The sequence below is a fragment of the Hemicordylus capensis genome, chromosome 2, assembly GCF_027244095.1.
Source record: "Hemicordylus capensis ecotype Gifberg chromosome 2, rHemCap1.1.pri, whole genome shotgun sequence".
NCBI classification, from domain to species: domain Eukaryota; kingdom Metazoa; phylum Chordata; class Lepidosauria; order Squamata; family Cordylidae; genus Hemicordylus; species Hemicordylus capensis.
In genome coordinates, this window is record NC_069658.1 from 188,465,728 (window position 1) to 188,490,010 (window position 24,283).

Consider the following 24,283-nt stretch of genomic DNA (forward strand, 5'->3'; position numbering starts at 1 on the left):
GAAAAATAAAATAAAAGCACAAGACATGCTTCACAGTTCTCACTCAGACCTTCTGGGTTGCAAAACAACTTGAACATAAGTGCATTTATAAATGAATGAATGAATGGATGAATGAATAAAATAAATATAATACTGTTTCTTCCAGAAGTTTTTGTAATTTTCTGCCATGAAACAAGGCACTTATAGGACTTTTTAGATAGTTTTTTTTAAGCCAGCAAATTTTCCAAGCTGTTTAAAAATAAATATTCGGAGACTTCTCAGTCCCTCCCCCCCCCATATCAAAGCCCTATGGCAAGCAGATGCCTATATATCCGGGTGGGGGGGTGTGATAACCACAAAAAGGAGTTCACACTCTACCTGGCAAATGCTGGGCTGGGTTGGGCAGGGCAGCAAGGGGTCTTCTGCTGCAGAGAACAGTGGTGGCCACTCTGGCTGCCTCCTCCTTCCTGGCTGGCTTGGGCCCTACTGGAGTTCAGGCTTCACAGAGGCCTACACAGGCCTCCGTGGAAGCCCCACCCACCCGCCGATCAGCTGAGAGGCGGGAGAAAAGGAGCTCTTTCCAGCTTGTCTGCTGCCTGGATTGCCGGCCAGGAGAACAAGCAGGAGAGACGGCGAATAGGGCAAGTGGCTGAGGGGCCTTGGGGCTGGGCAGGGGGCAATGGGGAGTCACGTGAGGTGCCTCTGGGGGGCCACTCCAGGCAGTGGGGCCCCTAGACCACTGTCTCCCCTTGCCCGATCGTTGTTACGTGCCTGCCACTAACAATCCTGAAGCTGCAGGCTTTCACTCTCCTCCTTTCTACATCTCCTTTGCTACTCTTTTCATTGGCTGCACATAAACCAAGGGGATGTTGAGATTCTGGCACGACAGCTGCCAGCCAGCTCTCCCATGCAGTGATTTTAACTTTTGTGGCAACTGCAGGATAAGGAGCCGGCCACTAGGTGGCACTGTCAGATCATGCTAGCTCCCACCTTGACATGCAGCCAATAAATAAGAAAGCAGAAGAGAGTGCAAAACCCTACAGGACTGTGCACGCAGCAACAGATCATGCTGGCAACTTGTAGGAAAGTCTGCAAATTATTGGAGCCCAAACATATCCCTTGTAGCAGTTCAGTGTGGAGGTTTATTTTATTTACATTTTATATCCTGCTCTTCCTCCAAGGAGCCCAGAGTGGTGTACTACTACATACTTAGGTTTCTCCTCACAACAACCCCATGAAGTAGGTTAGGCTGAGAGAGAAGTGACTGGCCCAGCATTACCCAGCAAGTCTCATGGCTGAACGGGGATTTGTACTCGGGTCTCCCTGGTCCTAGTCCAGCACTCTAACCACTACACCACACTGGCTCTGGGCAGGACAGCCATATTTGAATTTCTGAAAGCTCCCCCTATGCTAAAACTCTTCACCAAAGGAAGAGTCAGAGAGCAGAGGCCCAGCTGTGTGGGCAGGAATTCTCATCTAGATAAAAAAATTAGGACTCTCTGCAGAAAAGATACCAGACCTTCTGCAAAATTTGTACACAAATAAATGGAGCTTCAGGTTTGGTCAGTGCAGCCAGTGTGGTGTAGTGGTTAGAGTGCTGGACTAGGACCAGGGAGACCCGAGTTCAAATCCCCATTCAGCCATACTAGCTGGGCTCCTTGGAGGAAGAGTGGGATATAAATGTAAAAATAAATAAATACATTTGTGTTTTGTGAGAGCGAGATGGCAGCAGTTCCTAGGGTGACCAGTAAGACTTGAGCAAGGGGGTCTGTTTTGTGGCTATACCCCCCACCCAAATTGTATTCCTGTCAAATGTCCAATACAGCAGCATCACTATCACCACAGGGGGAAGAGCTTCCTTTCTTCTTAAGTTGGTCTACAACAGGGCTGTACAACTGTCATCACCCTCAGTCACAGGGGCCAGTTGTAGCAATGGTGGCAGCTGTCATCCAATGTCTGTAGGAGGGCCAAAATGTGTGCAGTTCTGGGTCTTGGAGAGGACTGATTCTCCTTGGTTGCCTCCTGCATCTACTTCATTCAACTGGTCAGGCCCTGCTTTGATTTGACATAATAGTGGAGCCAGCGTGCTGTAGTGGTTAGAGTGCTGGACTAGGACCGGGGAGACCCGAGTTCAAATCCCCATTCATCCATGAAACTAGCTGGGTGACTCTGGGCCAGTCACTTCTCTCTCAGCCTAACCTACTTCACAGGGTTGTTGTGAAAGAGAAACTCAGGTATGTAGCACACCACTCTGGGCTCCTTGGAGGAAGAAAGGGATATAAAATGTAAATAATAACAATAACGCAGTGATCTTCACTATTTGTTAAGCAGGGGCACTTTGGCCAAAAAAACGCACCCCACCCATGTGAGAGCCATTTCCCACTGTGCTGACTTCCACCGAGTACTGCACTTTCCCATGGAAGGGAGGCAGCGCCCTCTCTCAAGAGCTCCATGGGGAAAGCACTGGGAAGGGCAGCACTCTGTCTGTGCATGCCTTCCAAGATGGTGCAGAGGCTCAAGAGAGCTCCGTTCCGTTTCCCCGAAGAGAGCCCCTACCTCCAGTGCTGGGCAATACACAGTATTACCCAGTGAAAATGGTCAGCAATACATGCTGACAGGGGGACTGGGCAGAGTATTGAGCTTTGACAGGCCCAGTAAAGGATTAGTCAGGGGGCTGAACTGAATGAGGCTTTGTGGGGGCCACTATTGCCACCCCTAGGCCTTACAATGAAGGACACTGACAGAAGCAGAGAAAGGCTGCAGCTTGAACTAGCCTTTATGTGGGCTGCCCCTGGTGCTTCTCAGAAGAGGTGTACAAACTCCCACCTTCCTGTTAGTATTGAGTGCACTTGTGAAGCTTTTTTAATTTATTCATGTTACCATGTTTGAAGGTGTTGCACCTCACTAAGAACAATGAAAAAGTTAGTTTACTAGTGAAATTAAAATAAAGACTTGTGCAGAGGTTAAACTGAAGCCCATCAGAGACAGAGACAGAGCAGATAACACCTATCGCCACCCAACATATTCTACCAATACTGCAAATAGGTAAAAGTCAAGTGTGCCATCAAGTCAATTTCGACTCCTGGCGCCCACAGAGCCCTGTGGTTTTCTTTGGTAGTATACAGGAGGGGTTTACCATTGCTCCTCCCACACAATATGAGATGATGCCTTTCAGCATCTTCCTAGATCGCTGCTGCCCCATATAGTACCAGTGGGGATTCAAACCGGCAACCTTCTGGCTTGTTAGTCAAGCATTTTCCCACTGTGCCACTTAAGGTGACCATTACTGCAAATACTGCTCTTCAAGATTCCAAAGCAGTTTACATAGAGTAATAAATACATAAATAAGATTGTCACCAAAGGGCTCACAATCTAAAGAAACATAAGGCAGATGCCAGCAACAGCCACTGGAGGGATGCTGTGCTGGGGATGGATAGGGCCAGCTGCCTTCCCCCTGCTAAATATAAGAGAAACGCCACTTTTAAAAGGTGTCTCTTTGCTCAGTTAGCAGGAGTCTACAAAAGGTAAAACATTTTTCAGAAGATACCATGAATGCACATAGGTGAACAGACTTGAACTACCTTGCTCTCCCCCCCACCGCCACCCTACCACAGATACTTGGTCTGCTCTCCTGCAGTAGAGTCTTGATGCTGCTTTGCTGCTCCAAGGTTTAGTCTAAGCTTTGGTATCTCGTGCATAAAGAATGGGGGCAACCCAGCTGCACACACCCACTTATTCTAGAACATTCCAACAGGAAGAAAAATGGAGGGAGGAATGAGAATGACTAGAAAGACACAGGAAAATAAGCGTATGGAGATTAAAAGGAAATAGTGTTAACCTGTATTTTCTGTTCCTTTATTTCTTTTTTTAAAAAAAATCACCTACTTATTACGCTCCACAGGCCCAAATGCACAAGAATTCAAGTTACTTCTGCATTTCCCCCCACTGCACTTTTTATTTTTTTCACACCACACAATGTGTGTGTCCTGGGCACTTTCCAGACTAAACCCTGCAATGGGCTCAGGACGTGTCTCGGAAGTGTGTTTCTTCCATACTTCCTGCGTCATGACACCACAGTTCCTACGTGGACAGCAGAGTGCCGTTCACATTTCCAATGCCTTGTTGCAAATTTAATCACTGTGATAGAGAACACGGACATTGTACAGCCCGCGTGAAAAAGTTGCTGGTTTTTCAGGTTGTTCGTTGCTGCGAGACTGCGCACCCTGCTGTTTATGTTCTGAATGTGACTTGCCCGAACAGAGGCATTTTGCTGCTCTTCCAGCAACTAGTCTGGAAAGCGCCCAGGTGCACCTCAGATTAAGCCTTGTGCTGCCCTCTAATGGTACTGTTGAGGATATCCAGTGGCTAGCATCTCCTTTTGCTTGCCCTTTAAAATATAGATTATATCTGATGAGCATTTTACCTACCTACCTCCATTATACACAGCTTTTCTGAGCGTATACTCTGGGCTCTCTGCTTCATTTACTACTACTACTACAAAGAGAAAAAGTGGCAAGTGCTGCAGAGATGTCAGAAAAACTCCTCTGAAGTTTCTCCTTGGACTAGCAAAGCCAGGCGGGGGCGGTGTGGGGGCGGCTTGTGTGTATACATACACACGGGAGCAGAATTTCCAAAATGATTCACCACTACTCCGTCAGGAGGGGCCTGCCCACTAAGCAGACCTAGGCAATCACCTAGGTCACCAATTCCAGGCTGGCGGGGGGGGGGGCAGAGGGAACTGACTACATACACCCCTTTCCCCCTCCAGGCAACCACTGACATGTCTAACTTGCCGGGATGCCCATTCACTCTCTTTGGGAGCGGGGGAGGGAGAAAAAAGGCAAGCGAGCAAAGCCAACCTTGACTTGCTTTGCTCTCTGCTGTCCCAAACTCTCTCCCCTCCCAGCGAATGAGCTGTCTGCATAGCTCTGCACTTTTTGGACAGGGGGGGCAGGGGCACTAAAGTCAAACTTCACCTAGGGCACAAAAACCCTAGATCTAGCTACCATTTTAAGATTAGGCAGCCTGTTGGGAAACAAGAGCTTGCAGCGTCAGTCCCAGAACACAGGTATATTTTGTTATCTAGACAACAGCACTTCGTTCTTCTACCCAGTATTCTCTACAACATTGTGGCAACACCCAAAGCGATCTGTTCATGCAAAGAAGCCCACAAATGTTACCGAGCTGAAACAGTTTTCTATGGGAGAATGAGCAAGGTTTCCTCCAAGCCATCAGTTACTAATGGTCAGGCCTGCTCAACTTCAGCCCTCCTGCAGATGTTGGCCTACAACTACCATAATCCCAGGCTATTGCTCACCGCAGGTGGGGATTATGGAGTCGGGGGGGGGGGCAAAGTTGAGCACACTTGTGCAATCCTATATGCACTTACCAGAGAAGGATCTCAGACAGCTGGATACAATGGAGTTTATTTTTAAGTAGACATGCTTTCCTTGCTAGTAAGTCCTTTAGGTTTCAGTGAAATGTACTTCCAGCTAAATGTGGTTAGATTTGCTGCCTGAGGCTGCAGTTCTCCATACACTTAACTGAGACTTTTATACACAGCAGGCTTTACTGCAAAATCAAAGTTGCCCCCCCCCCCCCAAAACACAACACCAATAGCGTATTTTTTAACCCGGATATAAATCGGGCTACACTCTAACAAGCAGTGAAAACCTCCAATTGTGTGTGAACTGTTCCCTGATATTTCACAGGTACTTTGGGGGTAAATCTGGTCAATATGTAAACACCCCCCCTCCATTGCGGAGGAGATGTGTGTTGAAGGGCTTTAAAAGCCCCGTGTGAAAAACTTCCTGGAAACAAACTTTACTGAATGTGTTAGGATTTCTAAGAAAACATACATAGGCTCACACTGCATGGCTGAAAGTCTCCTTTGTTAATCTGAAGTGAGGGGCCCAGTTAAAAATCTCATCCCCAGGCCCACTCCAACCTTGCTACGGCCCTGCTTTTAGCACCAGCAACCCTACTGACTACTGGACACATTAGGGGTAGAGACAGCCAGTAAGGGTATTCCCATTCTGACCATGCTTTCTCTACTCTGAATCCCCTTTGTTAGACTAATATAGTGAAACCCGAGTCTCTCAGCTGAGAGAATGACTTCCTCCTTCTCTCTCCTCTCTTCCTGTATGTAACTAGCAATGAGGCATGTAGGTCTCAAGCTATCTTCCCAAGGGGTATACTCGTGGGTCAAATGGGCCGTAACCCAAAGTTTGGCTTTAAAAAAAGCCAAACCTGCCAACCAATCCCGATGGGTTTCCTAAATAAACTACTTTATGGAATTTAAACTCCATGCCTCCAGACTATATTAATTAACAGTGCTCCCTTACCTGTGCACTTCCACTGTAGCAGGGGCAGAGAAAGAAATCTCACTTCCTGAGCTCTCGCAGTACCAGAGGGTGCATGGCTAGGAGGATGGCAAGAACCCCATTTGGTCCTGGAGGAGTGCACAGCAGATGATGTCCCCTCCACCAGTGTTCTCTCTCATTTTCCCACCAGAGCCCCTGGTGGCACAGTGGTAAAACTGCTGCCCTGTAACCAGAAGGTTACAAGTTCGATCCTGTCCAGGGGCTCAAGGTTGACTCAGCCTTCCATCCTTCCAAGGTCAGTAAAATGAGTACCCAGAATGTTGGGGGCAATATGCTAAATCATTGTAAACTGCTTAGAGAGCTCTGGCTATAGAGCGGTATATAAATGTAAGTGCTATTGCTATTGCTATCTGTCTATGGAATGAGTTTCGTTCTGGATGGCAGTAGCAAGGCAGTGTGTGTGCGCCAGCATTCAGAAGGGAGGTCTTCCTGATTAAACCTGTGCAGGATCTAAAATCAAGAAACATGTCAGCTGTGCTCCTCATAGGACGTGTGTGCTGCTGTTGTGAAAGGAAGGGGCATTGGAAATTAGAATTGTAATTTCTCCCTACACCCATTCCTGTGTAAGCACAGGAATGTGTAAGCACTCTGAGCAAAACCTGGGAATTTTAATCCTCTGGGACATTGACTGGCAACTGGAGAAGCCTCCCCATGTTTACTCTGCCAAACTGTTCAGTTCTTCATTGAGGAACTGAGAATTTGATGCTCAGACTATCCATATAGCAGATTTCTGCTTCCAATCAGTCGGGAAGCATATTGTTGGTTTGTTTTTGTGGGGGGGTGGGAGGGCAGGGTCAAGAGCAAAGGAACAGGATTATGCAGCCCACAGGATCCAGACAGGCTGACATGCTTTGCATGGCTTCCATCTCTCCACCCACCTGCTGTTATTATCTCAATCAACCTCCCAAATTTAAGCCACGAAGTTACTCATCACGAGCAAGCCTTTGAACCTTGCTATATAAATCCTCTCTCTCTGAAACTTGAAGTGGCATCCCTGCTCCTCATGCAATTGCCACCTACAGATTAGAAACAGTATTTTTCTGGAAACAGTTTAGTGATATTTAAATTCTCTGTCGGCTGCATAACAAGATAAAATCACTCCCCCCTGGCATAAGGAAAGGAAATCACTCCTGTCAGCCACTTGAAAGCCAAGAGGGAGTCCCTGCCTGTCTTGACCAGAAGGGAACTCCTCTTCAAAGAAACAGCATCATACAAGGGACCAAGTCAGGAAGGCCTGCAACACCATCAAACACATTTCCTCAGAAATGAAGCCCATACTCTGCCCGATTCACAGTTCCCATTGGAAAGCATCATTCCCACACGTTCATCTGGCTATACATGGCTCACCAAGTTCTTCATTTTGGAGGTCCAGATGGACCTCAGGATAGACCAGCCCATTCCAGTTACCCAACTCATACAAGAACTTACCATCCCCATCCGGTCTCACCTTTCTGACTGTGGCTAGGAAATACAGAGCAGCAGCATTGTTTCTGCTAGCCAGAAGGTGGGCTGTGACTCACATCTTGGGAGGCACCAGCACCCACTCTGGGCATATCTCACAAATATTCCTCTCCACAGTGACAGTCCTTTCATTGTCCTGGCTGTACTCCATGGTGGCAATCATGTCCTTGATGTCAAAGCAAAGAGAAATGGCCACACCAAGCCTCCACAGGCAGTGCCAGACAATTCTATCAGCAACTTCAGTTTCCCATGTCATGTTGAAAATGTGGCTTTTTGGTATCTCACTTCTGATGATGGGCATCTCCTTTTTTAAGACACTGGGCTAGTATTTCACTTCAGAGAGGCTACCAAAAGTTACACTTTGTATTTCAAAGATGGGGCTAGAGAGGTCCCCCAATCACAGGCCAGAAGTAACAGCTGTCATCTGCAAAGCACTTGGCTGCTTCAATGATGTGGAAACATCTGAAGACTCTGGCCAAAAGAGACCATTAAAGGCCCAGGAAGCAACCTTACTGTCTCTATGAAAGACTTCATGTTGCAAAAAGGCATGTTCTGGGCACTGGGATAAGTCTTCCGAGTACTGGATAAGGAAGATGGGACAAGTGCTTCAGTGTTTAGCAATGAGCCATGGGGCAACATACATGCCGAGCCAGTTTTTCAGCAATTTTTTCCCCAAGGGCAGAAGGCTGATCTAGAACTTGCTGGACTCATTCTTTTTATTTATTTAACACATTTATTTAACGCATTTTATTTATTTAACACAAGTCTCTGGGTGGTTTACAAAAAACAAAATAAATAAATTAAAAGGTTAACACATTACAACCATTTAAAATTTAACACATTAAAACTATTAAACACACAATTAAAACAGTATCTAATTAAAAGCCTGGGTGAACAAATGTGTCTTGACTACCTTTTTAAAAGTTGTAAGAGATGGGGAAGCTCTTATTTCAGCAAGAAGTGTGTTCCAAAGCCTCGGGGCAACAACAGAGAAGGCCCATCCCTGAGTAGCCACCAGATGAGCCAGTGGCAACTGCAGACGAACCTCTCCTGATGATCTCAATGGGCAGTGTGGTTCATAGCGAAGAAGCCATTCTCTTAAATACCTGTCTTTTCAGATAGGCCTTGGATGGGGCCAGTCATAGCCTCTACCCAGGAAGTCCCAGAATATGAGGCTGTCCATCTGGAAAGCCACCCCTTCTTTTGCATGAATGAAGGCTTCAAGTTGACCCAGGCCTTTGGAGTTCCTATGAGAAGAGAACTGATATGGCAGGAGATGTAAGTTCATGTTAAGGGAATTACTCATGCCCATGTTTTAGTCATCTCCACCGTCATCTCCCCATCTGTCCAGTTACCTCTAACTTACAAGATGAAACACTTATGCAGCACCCATTAGGAATTTCAGTGACCAGTGCCTATTGACCATATGTTTCTTGTGTCCAGGGCAATAGCCCCTGCTCCCCATGCTGAAGGAGTTCCACAGAGGGTGTGTGGCACAAGTTGGAGACCCAAAAGGAACATTCCGCACATGTTTAAGTACACTTTACACTGAAGAGAGATACTTTCAGGTGAGCATGCATGGGTTGCGGTATCGAGGATTTACGGTTGGGTAATTAGCACCTGACCTTGGTATATGTGGAAAAAATGCGGGGAGGAGGGTGTTCAACCCATGTATCCGTGGGTCGGGGCTGGCTGGAAATGATCTTGGAGGTCATTTCCGACTGCCATTTTGTGTTTGGGAGCCATTTTATGGCTCATTTAATTGGAAAAATGGGGCAAAAGAAATGTGATTTCCCCCCCCAGCCAATTTATGGCAGATATTTGGCCTCCTGGATGCCCTGGACCACTCTGGAGCATGGCAGGGCACTTTGGGGGGTGATGGGGTTTGGGGGATAGAGGCAAAAACTGATTTTCCAGCCATTTTAAGCAGTCCGGGAACCTAATCCCCGATTCCCATAGACTTAATGCCTCATCTGTGGATTCGCTATCCGTGCCCTCCCATGGAACGGAACCCCCACAAATAAAGGAGTTCTCCTGTATTTAGAATGCATTGTTCAAACACAATTACTACTGGTACCTCAGTACTAGAAGACATCCTGATCAGTGAAGTACATGTATTAGGAGGGTCTGTGGAGATGCACTGGAGGCCCTTGTGCAACTCATTTAATCTCTCTGGGCATTCTATGTTGCACAAGGGGGTCAATACTCTTGAGCACTAATCGTGTTCCAGAAATGGTCTGTAAGATTCGAAGTATGCCACTGGCCTTCAGTGATGCATTTCCAATCTTACTAAGCACTTCCAGAGTGCAAGCCGCACTTGGAAGTATTAGCTCTCTTAAGGAGAGGAGAGCTGATCTTGTGGTAGCAAGTATGACTTGTCCCCTTAGCTAAGCAGGGTCCACCCTGGTTGCATACAAATGGGAGACTTGATGTGTGAGCACCGTAAGATATTCCCCTTAGGGGATGGAGTTGCTCTGGGAAGAGCATCTAGGTTCCAAGTTGTTGGAGATGAAGTTCCAGTGCATCGACCTTTTGCACCAACTGTCCTAATGACCACTAGGGGCATTGGGAGTAGAGACAGTGAGTCAGGGTCTCCCTATCTGTCCCTACTCTATGACCCCTGAACTGACTCTGCAGCACTTCCTGTGCTGAGTCAAAATCCTTCCTTTCCTCCTAGAGAGCAGATGGAAACATCTCTCTCTCTCCTTACCTATCCACTATGTAGTCCTTTAGATTAGATATAGGTCTTTCCTATCCAAGTGTATTTAACCAATAAATATTTAGTGTTTAGTCATACAAGGATCTCCATGTGTTTTCTCTAAATAGCTGCAATATCCAAACCATCCTCTGCTACCTACTCTGTAACTGGAGTGTGTGCTCATTCCTTAGTGCTCTGTTGTTTTACCTATTGTGGGTAAAAATCAACAACCTCTAACACAAGTTCCCTCCCTGGCATCTCTAAGATAAGGCTGAGAGAGATTCCTGCCTGCAACCTTGGAGAAGCTGCTGCCAGTCTGTGAAGACAATACTAAGCTAGATAGACCAATGGTCTGACTCAGTACATGGCAGCTTCCCATGTTCCTATGTCCGTGGTGTTAATGAGAAAACAAGCTTCAGGAATATCCATAAAATCTCTTTCCATGCATTTGTGGTTAGAACTGCAGCCTACATATCCTAGTGCAAGCATCTAGGAGTCCAGCCTGCCTCATATGGAGCAATTTGGTCTGTTTAGAGGCAAAATCAACTTGCCTATATAACTTCAGAGTAACGGAGTACTGGCAATGGTAAGCAAACAACTCCAGAGATTCGGAAAGAAACCATGCCATGATGTGAGCAGTCAGACCCATGTTACTGTCTCCCCTTTCTCTCCCCAATCACCCTCCAGCCCACTAAACAATTGAACCCAGACAATTAAGTCCAAGGACCAAAGTACACATGCAAGCATGCAGCTTTAGCAAGGCCAGAGAAGTGACCCAGTGCAAAATGGTCATGGCCTTTCTTTGGTCCTCCAAGTGTTGACTGCAGAAACCAAAATGGGGCATTTGTCCTTTTAAGGCCCCAGGGCAGATTGTCCACACACCCCTTTAATCCAGGTGCTCTTTTCATGAACTGAAAAGTTTGCCTTTGGGGGCAGCACTGAACTAAGCAGGAGGGAGTCCTACCTCAACACCCCCCAGGTGGCCAGATACATGTTTGTGAGGGTAGAGAGGGTCACGCACCTTCCCACCCGTTCACTCCCTCTAAATGTTGCTTCTCAAGCTTTATGCAAGAAGGCCCCATTGCATGGACTTTGTATTGTTTAGCAATAGCAATAGCACTTACATTTTTATACCGCTCTATAGCCAGAGCTCTCTAAGCGGTTTACAATTATTTAGCATATTGCCCCCAACATTCTGGGTACTCATTTTACCAACCTCGGAAGGATGGAAGGCTGAGTCAACCCTGAGCCCCTGGTCAGGATCGAACTTGTAACCTTCTGGTTACAGGGCGGCAGTTTTACCACTGCGCCACCAGGAGCTCTTTCTCCAATACCTCTGACTATAGATAAGCAGCCTGGCACCAGGCTCTGTTGCCATTTCTAATCAGTCTTCAGCCTTGTCAGAGCCTAGAGAAGAACAACATACTAAGAAATCTGGATCTGGCCTGCAGCCCAAAAAAGGATTTGAATGTTTCAACTGTTGGAGAATTACCTTTTAAATTGTAGGCGGTGGGGATGGCAATAGCAACATTGGTGAGGGCTTCTCTATCCCCCCTGCCAGCCTCCCAAATGATAGCTTGCGCTGGCTGCTGCTCAATTCAGGGACATTGAAACCCCCAACTAGTAGAATATCAGTATCTGGCAGCAGATCCCTCTCCAACAGTAGAATCAAAGACAGTTGGACTCAGGAAATGACATACAATGGGAATAATATAAAAATTCTTCTTCTCCGGGGGTGGGGGTGTCAATTAATAATTACCGCACTCCAAATATTTCAGAGCAAAATAATTTTGCAGTTTTTGTATGGGGGTACCCCTGCTGCACATCTAAGAATGGAGGCCAGGCTGCCCACAATCTCTGTTAGAGTCCATCTGATACTGCTAAAGTACTTTATGAAATCTGTCAGCCTTCCAGAAGACCTTCTAGTTAAATCATCCTGTTGGCACTACCAAGAGGGAAGTCAGTGGGCAAATATGCTATCCCATATTCTACAAATGTACTCTGCCTTCTCTAGAGGAACAAATCCATGATTGGCTCCTTGAATGGGATGCCAGCCAAGATACCGTTTGGTCCAACATTCAAAGTTCTCCCTGTGGTATCCTCACTCCAAGAAAAACAGATCCACTTTGCAGTACATACTCAACCTCACCAGTGCACCATGAAGGAAGGCGTTTACCAGTTTGTTTTTAAACCGTGCCCTCAGCATAGCTTGAGGGTAGATTTCACAAAGTTTCTGTGGAACAGTGCCTCTGCCCCTATGGCCAGGGACAAGTAGAGGACATTAAACATTACATCCTACACTGCTCCTTTTATGGAACAATAAGAGAAAGAACATTGGGTCATTCATAAATTCATTGGTTCTGGAACAGAATATGTTAATTACTTGCTGGCCGATGTGTTTTATGTCAGTTATCAAGTGGCCATTTTGGCTTTAATGTCTTTTAAAATTAGGAATCTGCGAAAACCTAAAATTAGGTATCTGCTAGCTCTGCTATTAAGTTGTAGTTCCAGAACTAGCTCTATTATTTGAGTTGTACCCATCAGAGTTGTAACCACAGTCGGGTATTTAGGATTATATCTCTATTTTAATGCATGCTGTTTAGCTAGTTATGTTTTTACTGTCTTATGTCCTCTGTTTTTCTTTAAGCATGATGTATTGACTATTATGTTTTGTTTTTTAATGTGGGTTATGACCTGTGGTTACAACAAACGTACTTACTAACTAATATATGATGTGCCTGCTTTTGGTTGTAAGGTTTTAAACTTCTTTCTAAAAAACAAATCAGGTCCCATTTTAAATCTTTTGTACACAGCTTGTTAAATACTTCAAATGAATCTGCCACTTCTTCAAGAAGATCACTACAGATTCCTGCCAACTTTCCCTTTACTTCATGTAATCTTCCTCCTTCACACTCCATCTCTTTGATGCTTTTTCAAATGTAGGCAGGAAGACATAAGGATCTTCACCAGGGCACTTTCCAGACTAGACCCTACAATGGGGTCAAGACGTATCTCGGAAGAGTTTTTCCACACTTCTTGCATCGTGACACCGCAGTCCGTATGTAGACAGCAGAGTACCGTTCACATTTCTAATGCCTTGCTTTGAATTAAATCACTGCGATATAGAGCTAGGACATCGTATATCCAGCGTGGAAAAGTTGGTGTTTTGGGGGGTTGTTAGTTGCTGCAAGACTGCTCCCTCTGCTGTTTACGTTTTGAATGCAACTTGCCCAAACAGAGGCATTTTGCTGCTGATGAGCAGCTAGTCTGGAAGTGCCCAGGTGTATATGCTGTAAAATCTTTTGGTGTCACTCTCTTTGTTGAAACTTTAGCTGCAGTAATTCTTTTTCTTCCTGAGCTGTAGGCTTTTCCAGTTCCAAATGCAATTTTTCTTCAAGTAATCTCACAAACCAGGTTGTTGTTGTTGGTTGTTTATTTATTTATTCAATTTCTATAGCGCCCTTCCAAAAATGGCTCAGGGTGGTTTACACAGAGAAATAATAAATAAATAAGATGGATCCCTGTCCCCAAAGGGCTCACAATCTAAAAGAAACATAAGATAGACACCAGCAACAGTCACTGGAGGGATGCTGTGCTGGGGGTGGAGAGGGCCTCAAGATGCTTCTTATGCTTCAAGAAGGAGTTTTAAGAGAACCTGCTGAGGCAGCTTGCTGTGAATATTGGGCAAAACCACCTGACTAGGCTTGTCCTCTCTTAATGGTCACTCATGGAGGAGTCTGCTTTGTATGGATATATCAAGAGGTGGGAAGGCTGGTTTGGTTGGACAAAAGGATAACTTGCAGTTTAGGTGGAGGCTGTGCAGGCAGGATGGGTTTCATGTGGACTTGTACTCAATTGGGAAGGTCTCTGTTGCTTTCCCAGCTCCTAAATGCAGCAAGAGGTGCTCAGTGCTTGGCCAGCCTATAAGTAAGGATATTGAAGTGCCTGGCTCACTGTTGGTCACTTTTTCGGGTCCCACTGCAGCATGTCTCTCATGAGTTGTATTGCCTCACTGCTTGTGTTGGGGACGAGAGTCTTCAGGTTATCTGGTATGCACCAAGGCCACTGGAAATTCATGGCACCTGCAAGCTGTTAACCTTCAGGCCAGTCATTCCTTTTTGGTGTCCCCAGTACCTGGTAAATCTGTCCCCAGTACTTGGCACCTGAAAAGAGTGGCCTAAGGATGTAAACCTCTGCCATTATGCAACCAACAGCCCAGATATCAATGGGAGAACTATAGTTAGTGGATCTCAAGAGCACTTCAGGAGTACCACCATGTGGATACATAGTTTGTGTAGGGAGGCCTAACCCTATGTTCCTATGCAAGTCCAAAGTCGGCTTTATTCACAAGTTCTGGTCCTGTGCAAAAGAGATTTTTGGGTTTCAAGACTGTGAAAGAATCATTGTTTATGGATAAATGCAAGCCCTTGAAGAATCTGATAAATAATGTTTCTGATGGTAGATTCTGGAAACAATTTATTCCTTTCTTTCACTAACTGATAAAGGTTCTCCTTCATGTAAGGTAAAGTGTGCCGTCGATTTTGACTTCTGGCGCCCACAGAGCCCTGTGGTTTTCTTTGGTAGAATACAGGAGAGGTTTACCATTGCCATCTCCCGTACAGTAAGCGATGATGCCTTTCAGCATCTTCCTATATCACCGCTGCCCGATATAGGTGTTTCCCATAGTCTAGGAAACATACCAGCAGGGATTTGAATCCCTGGCAACCTTCAAATTCAAAGTTCAGGTGATCATTTTCTCTTAATTCCTTCAATTTCGCCACATGGGCATTCACGTGTGGAGTTTCTTCAAGGACTTAACTTCTTGAAGATTCATGCATTCTTCCCAGGAGTAAAGAATTTTCTCCACCGCCTCCTTAATGGCAATCAGTTCCTCTGATTCAATACACCTTTCTAGGAAGACAGAACCGTCCGGCCCCTCTCCCAGCTTTTTGATAGTTGTATACCTATTCCCTGGCATGCAAACTGATTTCAATCCTTAGGGTGCACTTTGCTGCAGCTGAAGCATTTCCCCTCAGAGTGAAGCTACTCACTTTTTTGTTGTTGCAGCACAAAGTATCCAGGACCATGTGAATGTTGGTATGGCTCATGTTTTCAAGGCCTGGCTGTTCACTGGGTTAGCACTCGCACCTGCCAGCCCCCACGAGCAGTGGTGGTGCCCCACCCGGCATCTCATGCTGAGGCTCCCCTGACTATGGCACTCTTCTGGCCTCTGCGCACCACTGCAGAAATCGTATATCTTCGTCTATCCCACCACAATGTGGTGTTTGGTCTGAGTCAGGAATGTGTGTAAAGCTTATTTTTAGTTTTTCACTTTAGATGTTACTTTGGCTTGAATAAGTGTACTTATATTTACACTGCCACCAATTATATGACAAAGCCTATAACTCTGGTGGTTTCTTTACCTTGATAACTTTGCAGATGTGAGGAGGGCTTGTCACAGAAATCATCAGCCAGATGTACTTTAAAACAAAATAAGAATATTTATTTAAAGATGTTTTCTGAGGTTTGTTTTCACTATTGATTAGCAGGGCTCAAATCTTGCTTGGTTACAAAGTTGACGGTTTGAACGTCTCACAGCACTTAGTTATTTTGCGTACAATATATAAGGCTTTTCACCTTTGAACCCAGTTCTTTCCCAGAACAATACTTCACAACCCAGTCTTTATTACAGAGCTAATAATCCAGTCCTATTGTGTGTGTGCCTTTTTTAGACCATCTTATTCTCTGAGTCTCAGAACAACTCCTCTTTGAGCCGGTTACTAACCAGACCCAAATCCCCTTCCCTTCCAACTTCTGCCTCTTATGATAGGCAGCTCCAAAGAGTTCTAAGCCAATTTGCGTAAAGGTAGTCCTGCACCATTTCCTCACAGCAACCATGGCTTTCCAGCTGTTGCTGAACTAAACTCCCATCATTCCCAGCCACAGATGGGAGTTGTAGCTCAACAGCTGGAGAACCAAGGTTTCCTACTCCTGTCTAACATGATTACATGATTGTGTGGAGTCTTCTTCTGACTGTGGGCTGGGGAGAGCCTTAATCATTCTGTAATCATGACTGCAATCTGCAGAGAAAGGGAAGATGACTCTCTCTCAGTTTGTATTCCTGATTCTTAATGTCTGTCAATCTCGTCAATGTGCCAGAATAGGTAAACTGTTTGGCAGGGTAGGTTGTTGTGAGGATAAAATGGGGTAGGGAAGAACTGCCAAAATGCCACCCTGAGCTCATCAGAGGAAAGGCAGGATAAAAACATAACAAATAAATGGGTCTGAACAGTATGGGTTTCTGGGGGAGCTTTGGCTTGTGGATTTCCCATTGCTGCTGTATGATGCACCAGCAGGAGTGCAGGTGGGGATTCCTGCTAGCTCCAGCTTTGTTGTGGAGTTTACTTGTTCCTTGCATTTAACATAGGAAACTGCCATATACTGAGTCAGACCATTGGTCTATCTAGCTCAGTATTGTCTTCACAGACTGGCAGTGGCTTCTCCAAGGTTGCAGGAAGGAATCTCTCTCAGCCCTATCTAGGAGATGTTGCCAGGGAGGGAACTTGAAACCTTCTGCTCTTCCCAGAGCGGCTTCATCCCCTGAGGGGAATATCTTGCAGTGCTTACACATCAAGTCTCCCATTCAGATGCAACCAGGGCAGACCCTGCTTAGCTATGGGGACAAGTCATGCTTGCTACCACAAGACCAGCTCTCCTCTCCTTATTTACTGATATCCCTCTGATTCTCTCAGAACAACACTGCAGCACCACAGCAACCCTGTGAGGTATGTGCTTTTCACAAACAGCAGAGGAGGCAGTTGCTGCCGGGTCTGGGCTGTAGCACTTCGGATTGCAGGTGGGAGCTCACATGATGGAATATTTCTCCACAGCCCTCTCCAAAAACAAATCCTTGCATTTAGAGAACTAGATGTCAGCCTAGCCCTTCTCCCTGACCATCCTCTGAGCCCTGCCTCAGCAGAACTGCCAAGACTCAGACTTACCACCTCATCTGCTGTTTGTGAGGTCACCTCATTTCTAGACCACCCCATCCAAAGGCTCTGGGCAGTGCACAACCAGTTTAAAAAAACCTAAAAACAAATGTCATTTAAAGCACACTGTTTAAGACAATATCAAAACAATTTAGAACCATTTAAAACCAATTACAATACTTAAAAGCAGCTTAAAAAATCTTGGAAGACCAGGCCAAACAAGTATGTTCGTGGGTGAGGTGCACAGTGGCAGCAGCAGGACATCTTATGGACTTTTAAAGGTATAGAACTGCTTGATTCTAAGGGAATAGGACTAAAGAGGAGAGCTGGTCTTGTGGTAGCAAGCATGACTTGTCCCCTTAGCTAGGCAGGATCTGCCCTGGTTGCATCTGAATGGGAGACTAGAATGGGAGACTCCCACCTGCAATCCGAAGTGCTACAGCCCAGACTCGGCAGCAACTGCCTCCTCTGCTGTTTGTGAAAAGCACATACCTCACAGGGTTGCTGTGGTGCTGCAGTGTTGTTCTGAGAGAATCAGAGGGATATCAGTAAATAAGGAGAGGAGAGCTGGTCTTGTGGTAGCAAGCATGACTTGTCCCCTTAGCTAAGCAGGGTCTGCCCTGGTTGCATCTGAATGGGAGACTTGATGTGTGAGCACTGCAAGATATTCCCCTCAGGGGATGAAGCCACTCTGGGAAGAGCAGAAGGTTTCAGTTTCCCTCCCTGGCTTCTCCAAGATAGGGCTGAGAGAGATTCCTTCCTGCAGCCTTGGAGAAGCCGCTGCCAGTCTGTGAAGACAATCCTGAGCTAGATAGACCAATGGTCTGACTCAGTATATGGCAGTTTCCTGTGTTCCTATGACTAAATGAGCCCCTGGTGGCGCAGTGTTGTTCTGAGAGAATCAGAGGGATATCAGTAAATAAGGAGAGGAGAGCTGGTCTTGTGGTAGCAAGCATGACTTGTCCCCATAGCTAAGCAGGGTCTGCCCTGGTTGCATCTGAATGGGAGACTTGATGTGTAAGCACTGCAAGATATTCCCCTCAGGGGATGAAGCCGCTCTGGGAAGAGCAGAAGGTTTCAAGTTCCCTCCCTGGCAACATCTCCTAGATAGGGCTGAGAGAGATTCCTTCCTGCAACCTTGGAGAAGCCACTGCCAGTCTGTGAAGACAATACTGAGCTAGATAGACCAATGGTCTGACTCAGTATATGGCAGTTTCCTATGTTAAATGCAAGGAACAAGTAAACTCCACAACAAAGCTGGAGCTAGCAGGAATCCCCACCTGCACTCCTGCTGGTGCATCATACAGCAGCAATGGGAAATCCACAAGCCAAAGCTCCCCCAGAAACCCATACTGTTCAGACCCATTTATTTGTTATGTTTTTATCCTGCCTTTCCTCTGATGAGCTCAGGGTGGCATTTTGGCAGTTCTTCCCTACCCCATTTTATCCTCACAACAACCTACCCTGCCAAACAGTTTACCTATTCTGGCACATTGACGAGATTGACAGACATTAAGAATCAGGAATACAAACTGAGAGAGAGTCATCTTCCCTTTCTCTGCAGATTGCAGTCATGATTACAGAATGATTAAGGCTCTCCCCAGCCCACAGTCAGAAGAAGACTCCACACAATCATGTAATCATGTTAGACAGGAGTAGGAAACCTTGGTTCTCCAGCTGTTGAGCTACAACTCCCATCTGTGGCTGGGAATGATGGGAGTTTAGTTCAGCAACAGCTGGAAAGCCATGGTTGCTGTGAGGAAATGGTGCAGGACTACCTTTACGCAAATTGGCTTAGAACTCTTTGGAGCTGCCTATCATAAGAGGCAGAAGTTGGAAGGGAAGGGGATTTGGGTCTGGTTAGTAACCGGCTCAAAGAGGAGTTGTTCTGAGACTCAGAGAATAAGATGGTCTAAAAAAGGCACACACACAATAGGACTGGATTATTAGCTCTGTAATAAAGACTGGGTTGTGAAGTATTGTTCTGGGAAAGAACTGGGTTCAAAGGTGAAAAGCCTTATATATTGTACGCAAAATAACTAAGTGCTGTGAGACGTTCAAACCGTCAACTTTGTAACCAAGCAAGATTTGAGCCCTGCTAATCAATAGTGAAAACAAACCTCAGAAAACATCTTTAAATAAATATTCTTATTTTGTTTTAAAGTACATCTGGCTGATGATTTCTGTGACAAGCCCTCCTCACATCTGCAAAGTTATCAAGGTAAAGAAACCACCAGAGTTATAGGCTTTGTCATATAATTGGTGGCAGTGTAAATATAAGTACACTTATTCAAGCCAAAGTAACATCTAAAGTGAAAAACTAAAAATAAGCTTTACACACATTCCTGACTCAGACCAAACACCACATTGTGGTGGGATAGACGAAGATATACGATTTCTGCAGTGGTGCGCAGAGGCCAGAAGAGTGCCATAGTCAGGGGAGCCTCAGCATGAGATGCCGGGTGGGGCACCACCACTGCTCGTGGGGGCTGGCAGGTGCGAGTGCTAACCCAGTGAACAGCCAGGCCTTGAAAACATGAGCCATACCAACATTCACATGGTCCTGGATACTTTGTGCTGCAACAACAAAAAAGTGAGTAGCTTCACTCTGAGGGGAAATGCTTCAGCTGCAGCAAAGTGCACCCTAAGGATTGAAATCAGTTTGCATGCCAGGGAATAGGTATACAACTATCAAAAAGCTGGGAGAGGGGCCGGACGGTTCTGTCTTCCTAGAAAGGTGTATTGAATCAGAGGAACTGATTGCCATTAAGGAGGCGGTGGAGAAAATTCTTTACTCCTGGGAAGAATGCATGAATCTTCAAGAAGTTAAGTCCTTGAAGAAACTCCACACGTGAATGCCCATGTGGCGAAATTGAAGGAATTAAGAGAAAATGATCACCTGAACTTTGAATTTGAAGGTTGCCAGGGATTCAAATCCCTGCTGGTATGTTTCCTAGACTATGGGAAACACCTATATCGGGCAGCGGTGATATAGGAAGATGCTGAAAGGCATCATCGCTTACTGTACGGGAGATGGCAATGGTAAACCTCTCCTGTATTCTACCAAAGAAAACCACAGGGCTCTGTGGGCGCCAGAAGTCAAAATCGACGGCACACTTTACCTTACATGAAGGAGAACCTTTATCAGTTAGTGAAAGAAAGGAATAAATTGTTTCCAGAATCTACCATCAGAAACATTATTTATCAGATTCTTCAAGGGCTTGCATTTATCCATAAACAATGATTCTTTCACAGTCTTGAAACCCAAAAATCTCTTTTGCACAGGACCAGAACTTGTGAATAAAGCCGACTTTGGACTTGCATAGGAACATAGGGTTAGGCCTCCCTACACAAACTATGTATCCACATGGTGGTACTCCTGAAGTGCTCTTGAGATCCACTAACTATAGTTCTCCCATTGATATCTGGGCTGTTGGTTGCATAATGGCAGAGGTTTACATCCTTAGGCCACTCTTTTCAGGTGCCAAGTACTGGGGACAGATTTACCAGGTACTGGGGACACCAAAAAGGAATGACTGGCCTGAAGGTTAACAGCTTGCAGGTGCCATGAATTTCCAGTGGCCTTGGTGCATACCAGATAACCTGAAGACTCTCGTCCCCAACACAAGCAGTGAGGCAATACAACTCATGAGAGACATGCTGCAGTGGGACCCGAAAAAGTGACCAACAGTGAGCCAGGCACTTCAATATCCTTACTTATAGGCTGGCCAAGCACTGAGCACCTCTTGCTGCATTTAGGAGCTGGGAAAGCAACAGAGACCTTCCCAATTGAGTACAAGTCCACATGAAACCCATCCTGCCTGCACAGCCTCCACCTAAACTGCAAGTTATCCTTTTGTCCAACCAAACCAGCCTTCCCACCTCTTGATATATCCATACAAAGCAGACTCCTCCATGAGTGACCATTAAGAGAGGACAAGCCTAGTCAGGTGGTTTTGCCCAATATTCACAGCAAGCTGCCTCAGCAGGTTCTCTTAAAACTCCTTCTTGAAGCATAAGAAGCATCTTGAGGCCCTCTCCACCCCCAGCACAGCATCCCTCCAGTGACTGTTGCTGGTGTCTATCTTATGTTTCTTTTAGATTGTGAGCCCTTTGGGGACAGGGATCCATCTTATTTATTTATTATTTCTCTGTGTAAACCACCCTGAGCCATTTTTGGAAGGGCGCTATAGAAATTGAATAAATAAATAAACAACCAACAACAACAACCTGGTTTGTGAGATTACTTGAAGAAAAATTGCATTTGGAACTGGAAAAGCCTACAGCTCAGGAAGAAAAAGAATTACTGCAGCTAAAGTTTCAACAAAGAGAGTGACACCAAAAGATTTTACAGCATATACACCTGGGCACTTCCAGACTAGCTGCTCATCAGCAGCAAAATGCCTCTGTTTGGGCAAGTTGCATTCAAAACGTAAACAGCAGAGGGAGCAGTCTTGCAGCAACTAACAACCCCCCAAAACACCAACTTTTCCACGCTGGATATACGATGTCCTAGCTCTATATCGCAGTGATTTAATTCAAAGCAAGGCATTAGAAATGTGAACGGTACTCTGCTGTCTACATACGGACTGCGGTGTCACGATGCAAGAAGTGTGGAAAAACTCTTCCGAGATACGTCTTGACCCCATTGTAGGGTCTAGTCTGGAAAGTGCCCTGGTGAAGATCTTTATGTCTTCCTGCCTACATTTGAAAAAGCATCAAAGAGATGGAGTGTGAAGGAGGAAGATTACATGAAGTAAAGGGAAAGTTGGCAGGAATCTGTAGTGATCTTCTTGAAGAAGTGGCAGATTCATTTGAAGTATTTAACAAGCTGTGTACAAAAGATTTAAAATGGGACCTGATTTGTTTTTTAGAAAGAAGTTTAAAACCTTACAACCAAAAGCAGGCACATCATATATTAGTTAGTAAGTACGTTTGTTGTAACCACAGGTCATAACCCACATTAAAAAACAAAACATAATAGTCAATACATCATGCTTAAAGAAAAACAGAGGACATAAGACAGTAAAAACATAACTAGCTAAACAGCATGCATTAAAATAGAGATATAATCCTAAATACCCGACTGTGGTTACAACTCTGATGGGTACAACTCAAATAATAGAGCTAGTTCTGGAACTACAACTTAATAGCAGAGCTAGCAGATACCTAATTTTAGGTTTTCGCAGATTCCTAATTTTAAAAGACATTAAAGCCAAAATGGCCACTTGATAACTGACATAAAACACATCGGCCAGCAAGTAATTAACATATTCTGTTCCAGAACCAATGAATTTATGAATGACCCAATGTTCTTTCTCTTATTGTTCCATAAAAGGAGCAGTGTAGGATGTAATGTTTAATGTCCTCTACTTGTCCCTGGCCATAGGGGCAGAGGCACTGTTCCACAGAAACTTTGTGAAATCTACCCTCAAGCTATGCTGAGGGCACGGTTTAAAAACAAACTGGTAAACGCCTTCCTTCATGGTGCACTGGTGAGGTTGAGTATGTACTGCAAAGTGGATCTGTTTTTCTTGGAGTGAGGATACCACAGGGAGAACTTTGAATGTTGGACCAAACGGTATCTTGGCTGGCATCCCATTCAAGGAGCCAATCATGGATTTGTTCCTCTAGAGAAGGCAGAGTACATTTGTAGAATATGGGATAGCATATTTGCCCACTGACTTCCCTCTTGGTAGTGCCAACAGGATGATTTAACTAGAAGGTCTTCTGGAAGGCTGACAGATTTCATAAAGTACTTTAGCAGTATCAGATGGACTCTAACAGAGATTGTGGGCAGCCTGGCCTCCATTCTTAGATGTGCAGCAGTGATCCCATCTTATGATTATTCAGCAGTCAGTTAAGACACAACAAGCAGCAGGTAATTTGTGTTCACTTTGAATCTGTACTACTTTAAAAAAAAAAAACATACAGCAATAATTAAAAATAAATGCTATATCCATCATGTCCAAAACTTCAGATTCATTTCCCATAAGCCTCACAGTTCTCCTGCTTGGTTTAATTTCCTTCAGGATGGTGTTAACAGCAAGATAGCAGTAGGCCTTAAGCCAATCTGACTGAAATAGTAGGCCTTAACCCTCTGAATTGCACCTTCTTACCATATATAGTTACTCATGCTCTGCTTTATGAGCTCCCTAGAGAACAAAAGCCCCCCAATTCTTGAAACCCCAACTCTTTTAAGGGATGGAAATCTATAGGAGCCCTTATTTCTTTCTCCCCTTTCTTCACTCAGGTGATACAGGCCTCGAGCAGCAGCCCTCCTCCTAGCTTTCCAGGATGTGTTTTCTTAGTAGAGCTCTGAGGAGCTGATATGAACTCTTCTTGCCTTGATGCGTCTTCCTCTGAATAAAGTTGTGGCATGTTTTAATGATACTTCTTCGAGTCTGCCTCTTTTCCTTCTATCTAAAAAGTGGTGTATTTTAAAAGTTGTAAACACATGATATAGCCTCTGAGCGCAGAAGAAATCTATGGTTGATGACTGGTAGGATAATGGCTTACTCAAAGTAGTCTCATTGGAATTAAAAGGACATTAGATATTCTTTAACAAGTGCTTTTAATTTCAGTAGGATAACGTTGAGTAATGTTCCTCATTTTGTCAGTCGCTACCTCTTTCTTGCTGTATTCTCCTCAAAGTAGGATGGATTATAGGCATTTTTATTTTATATACACACACACCAGTCTTGTGCCCTGTGGGATGCTTTGGCTAATGTCAGATTCTTTGAGAACGATCTGTGTTGGGTGCTGGTGGGTTT

The 24,283-nt window shown here is 45.1% G+C and overlaps 1 long non-coding RNA gene and 2 pseudogenes across 1 annotated transcript; 2 read left to right on the forward strand and 1 right to left on the reverse strand.

Moving 5' to 3' along the window:
* Nucleotides 1–14,146: 14,146 nt before the first annotated feature.
* Nucleotides 14,147–15,499, reverse strand: LOC128343735 (serine/threonine-protein kinase ICK-like; annotated as a pseudogene).
* A 4,677-nt stretch (nucleotides 15,500–20,176) lies between these two features.
* On the forward strand, nucleotides 20,177–21,529 carry LOC128343736 (serine/threonine-protein kinase ICK-like; annotated as a pseudogene).
* Nucleotides 21,530–22,656: 1,127 nt separating this feature from the next.
* Nucleotides 22,657–23,903, forward strand: LOC128344471 (uncharacterized). Its single transcript, XR_008315870.1, has 2 exons — nucleotides 22,657–23,391; nucleotides 23,764–23,903. It is a non-coding gene; the product is annotated as an uncharacterized LOC128344471 (long non-coding RNA).
* Nucleotides 23,904–24,283: the final 380 nt, after the last annotated feature.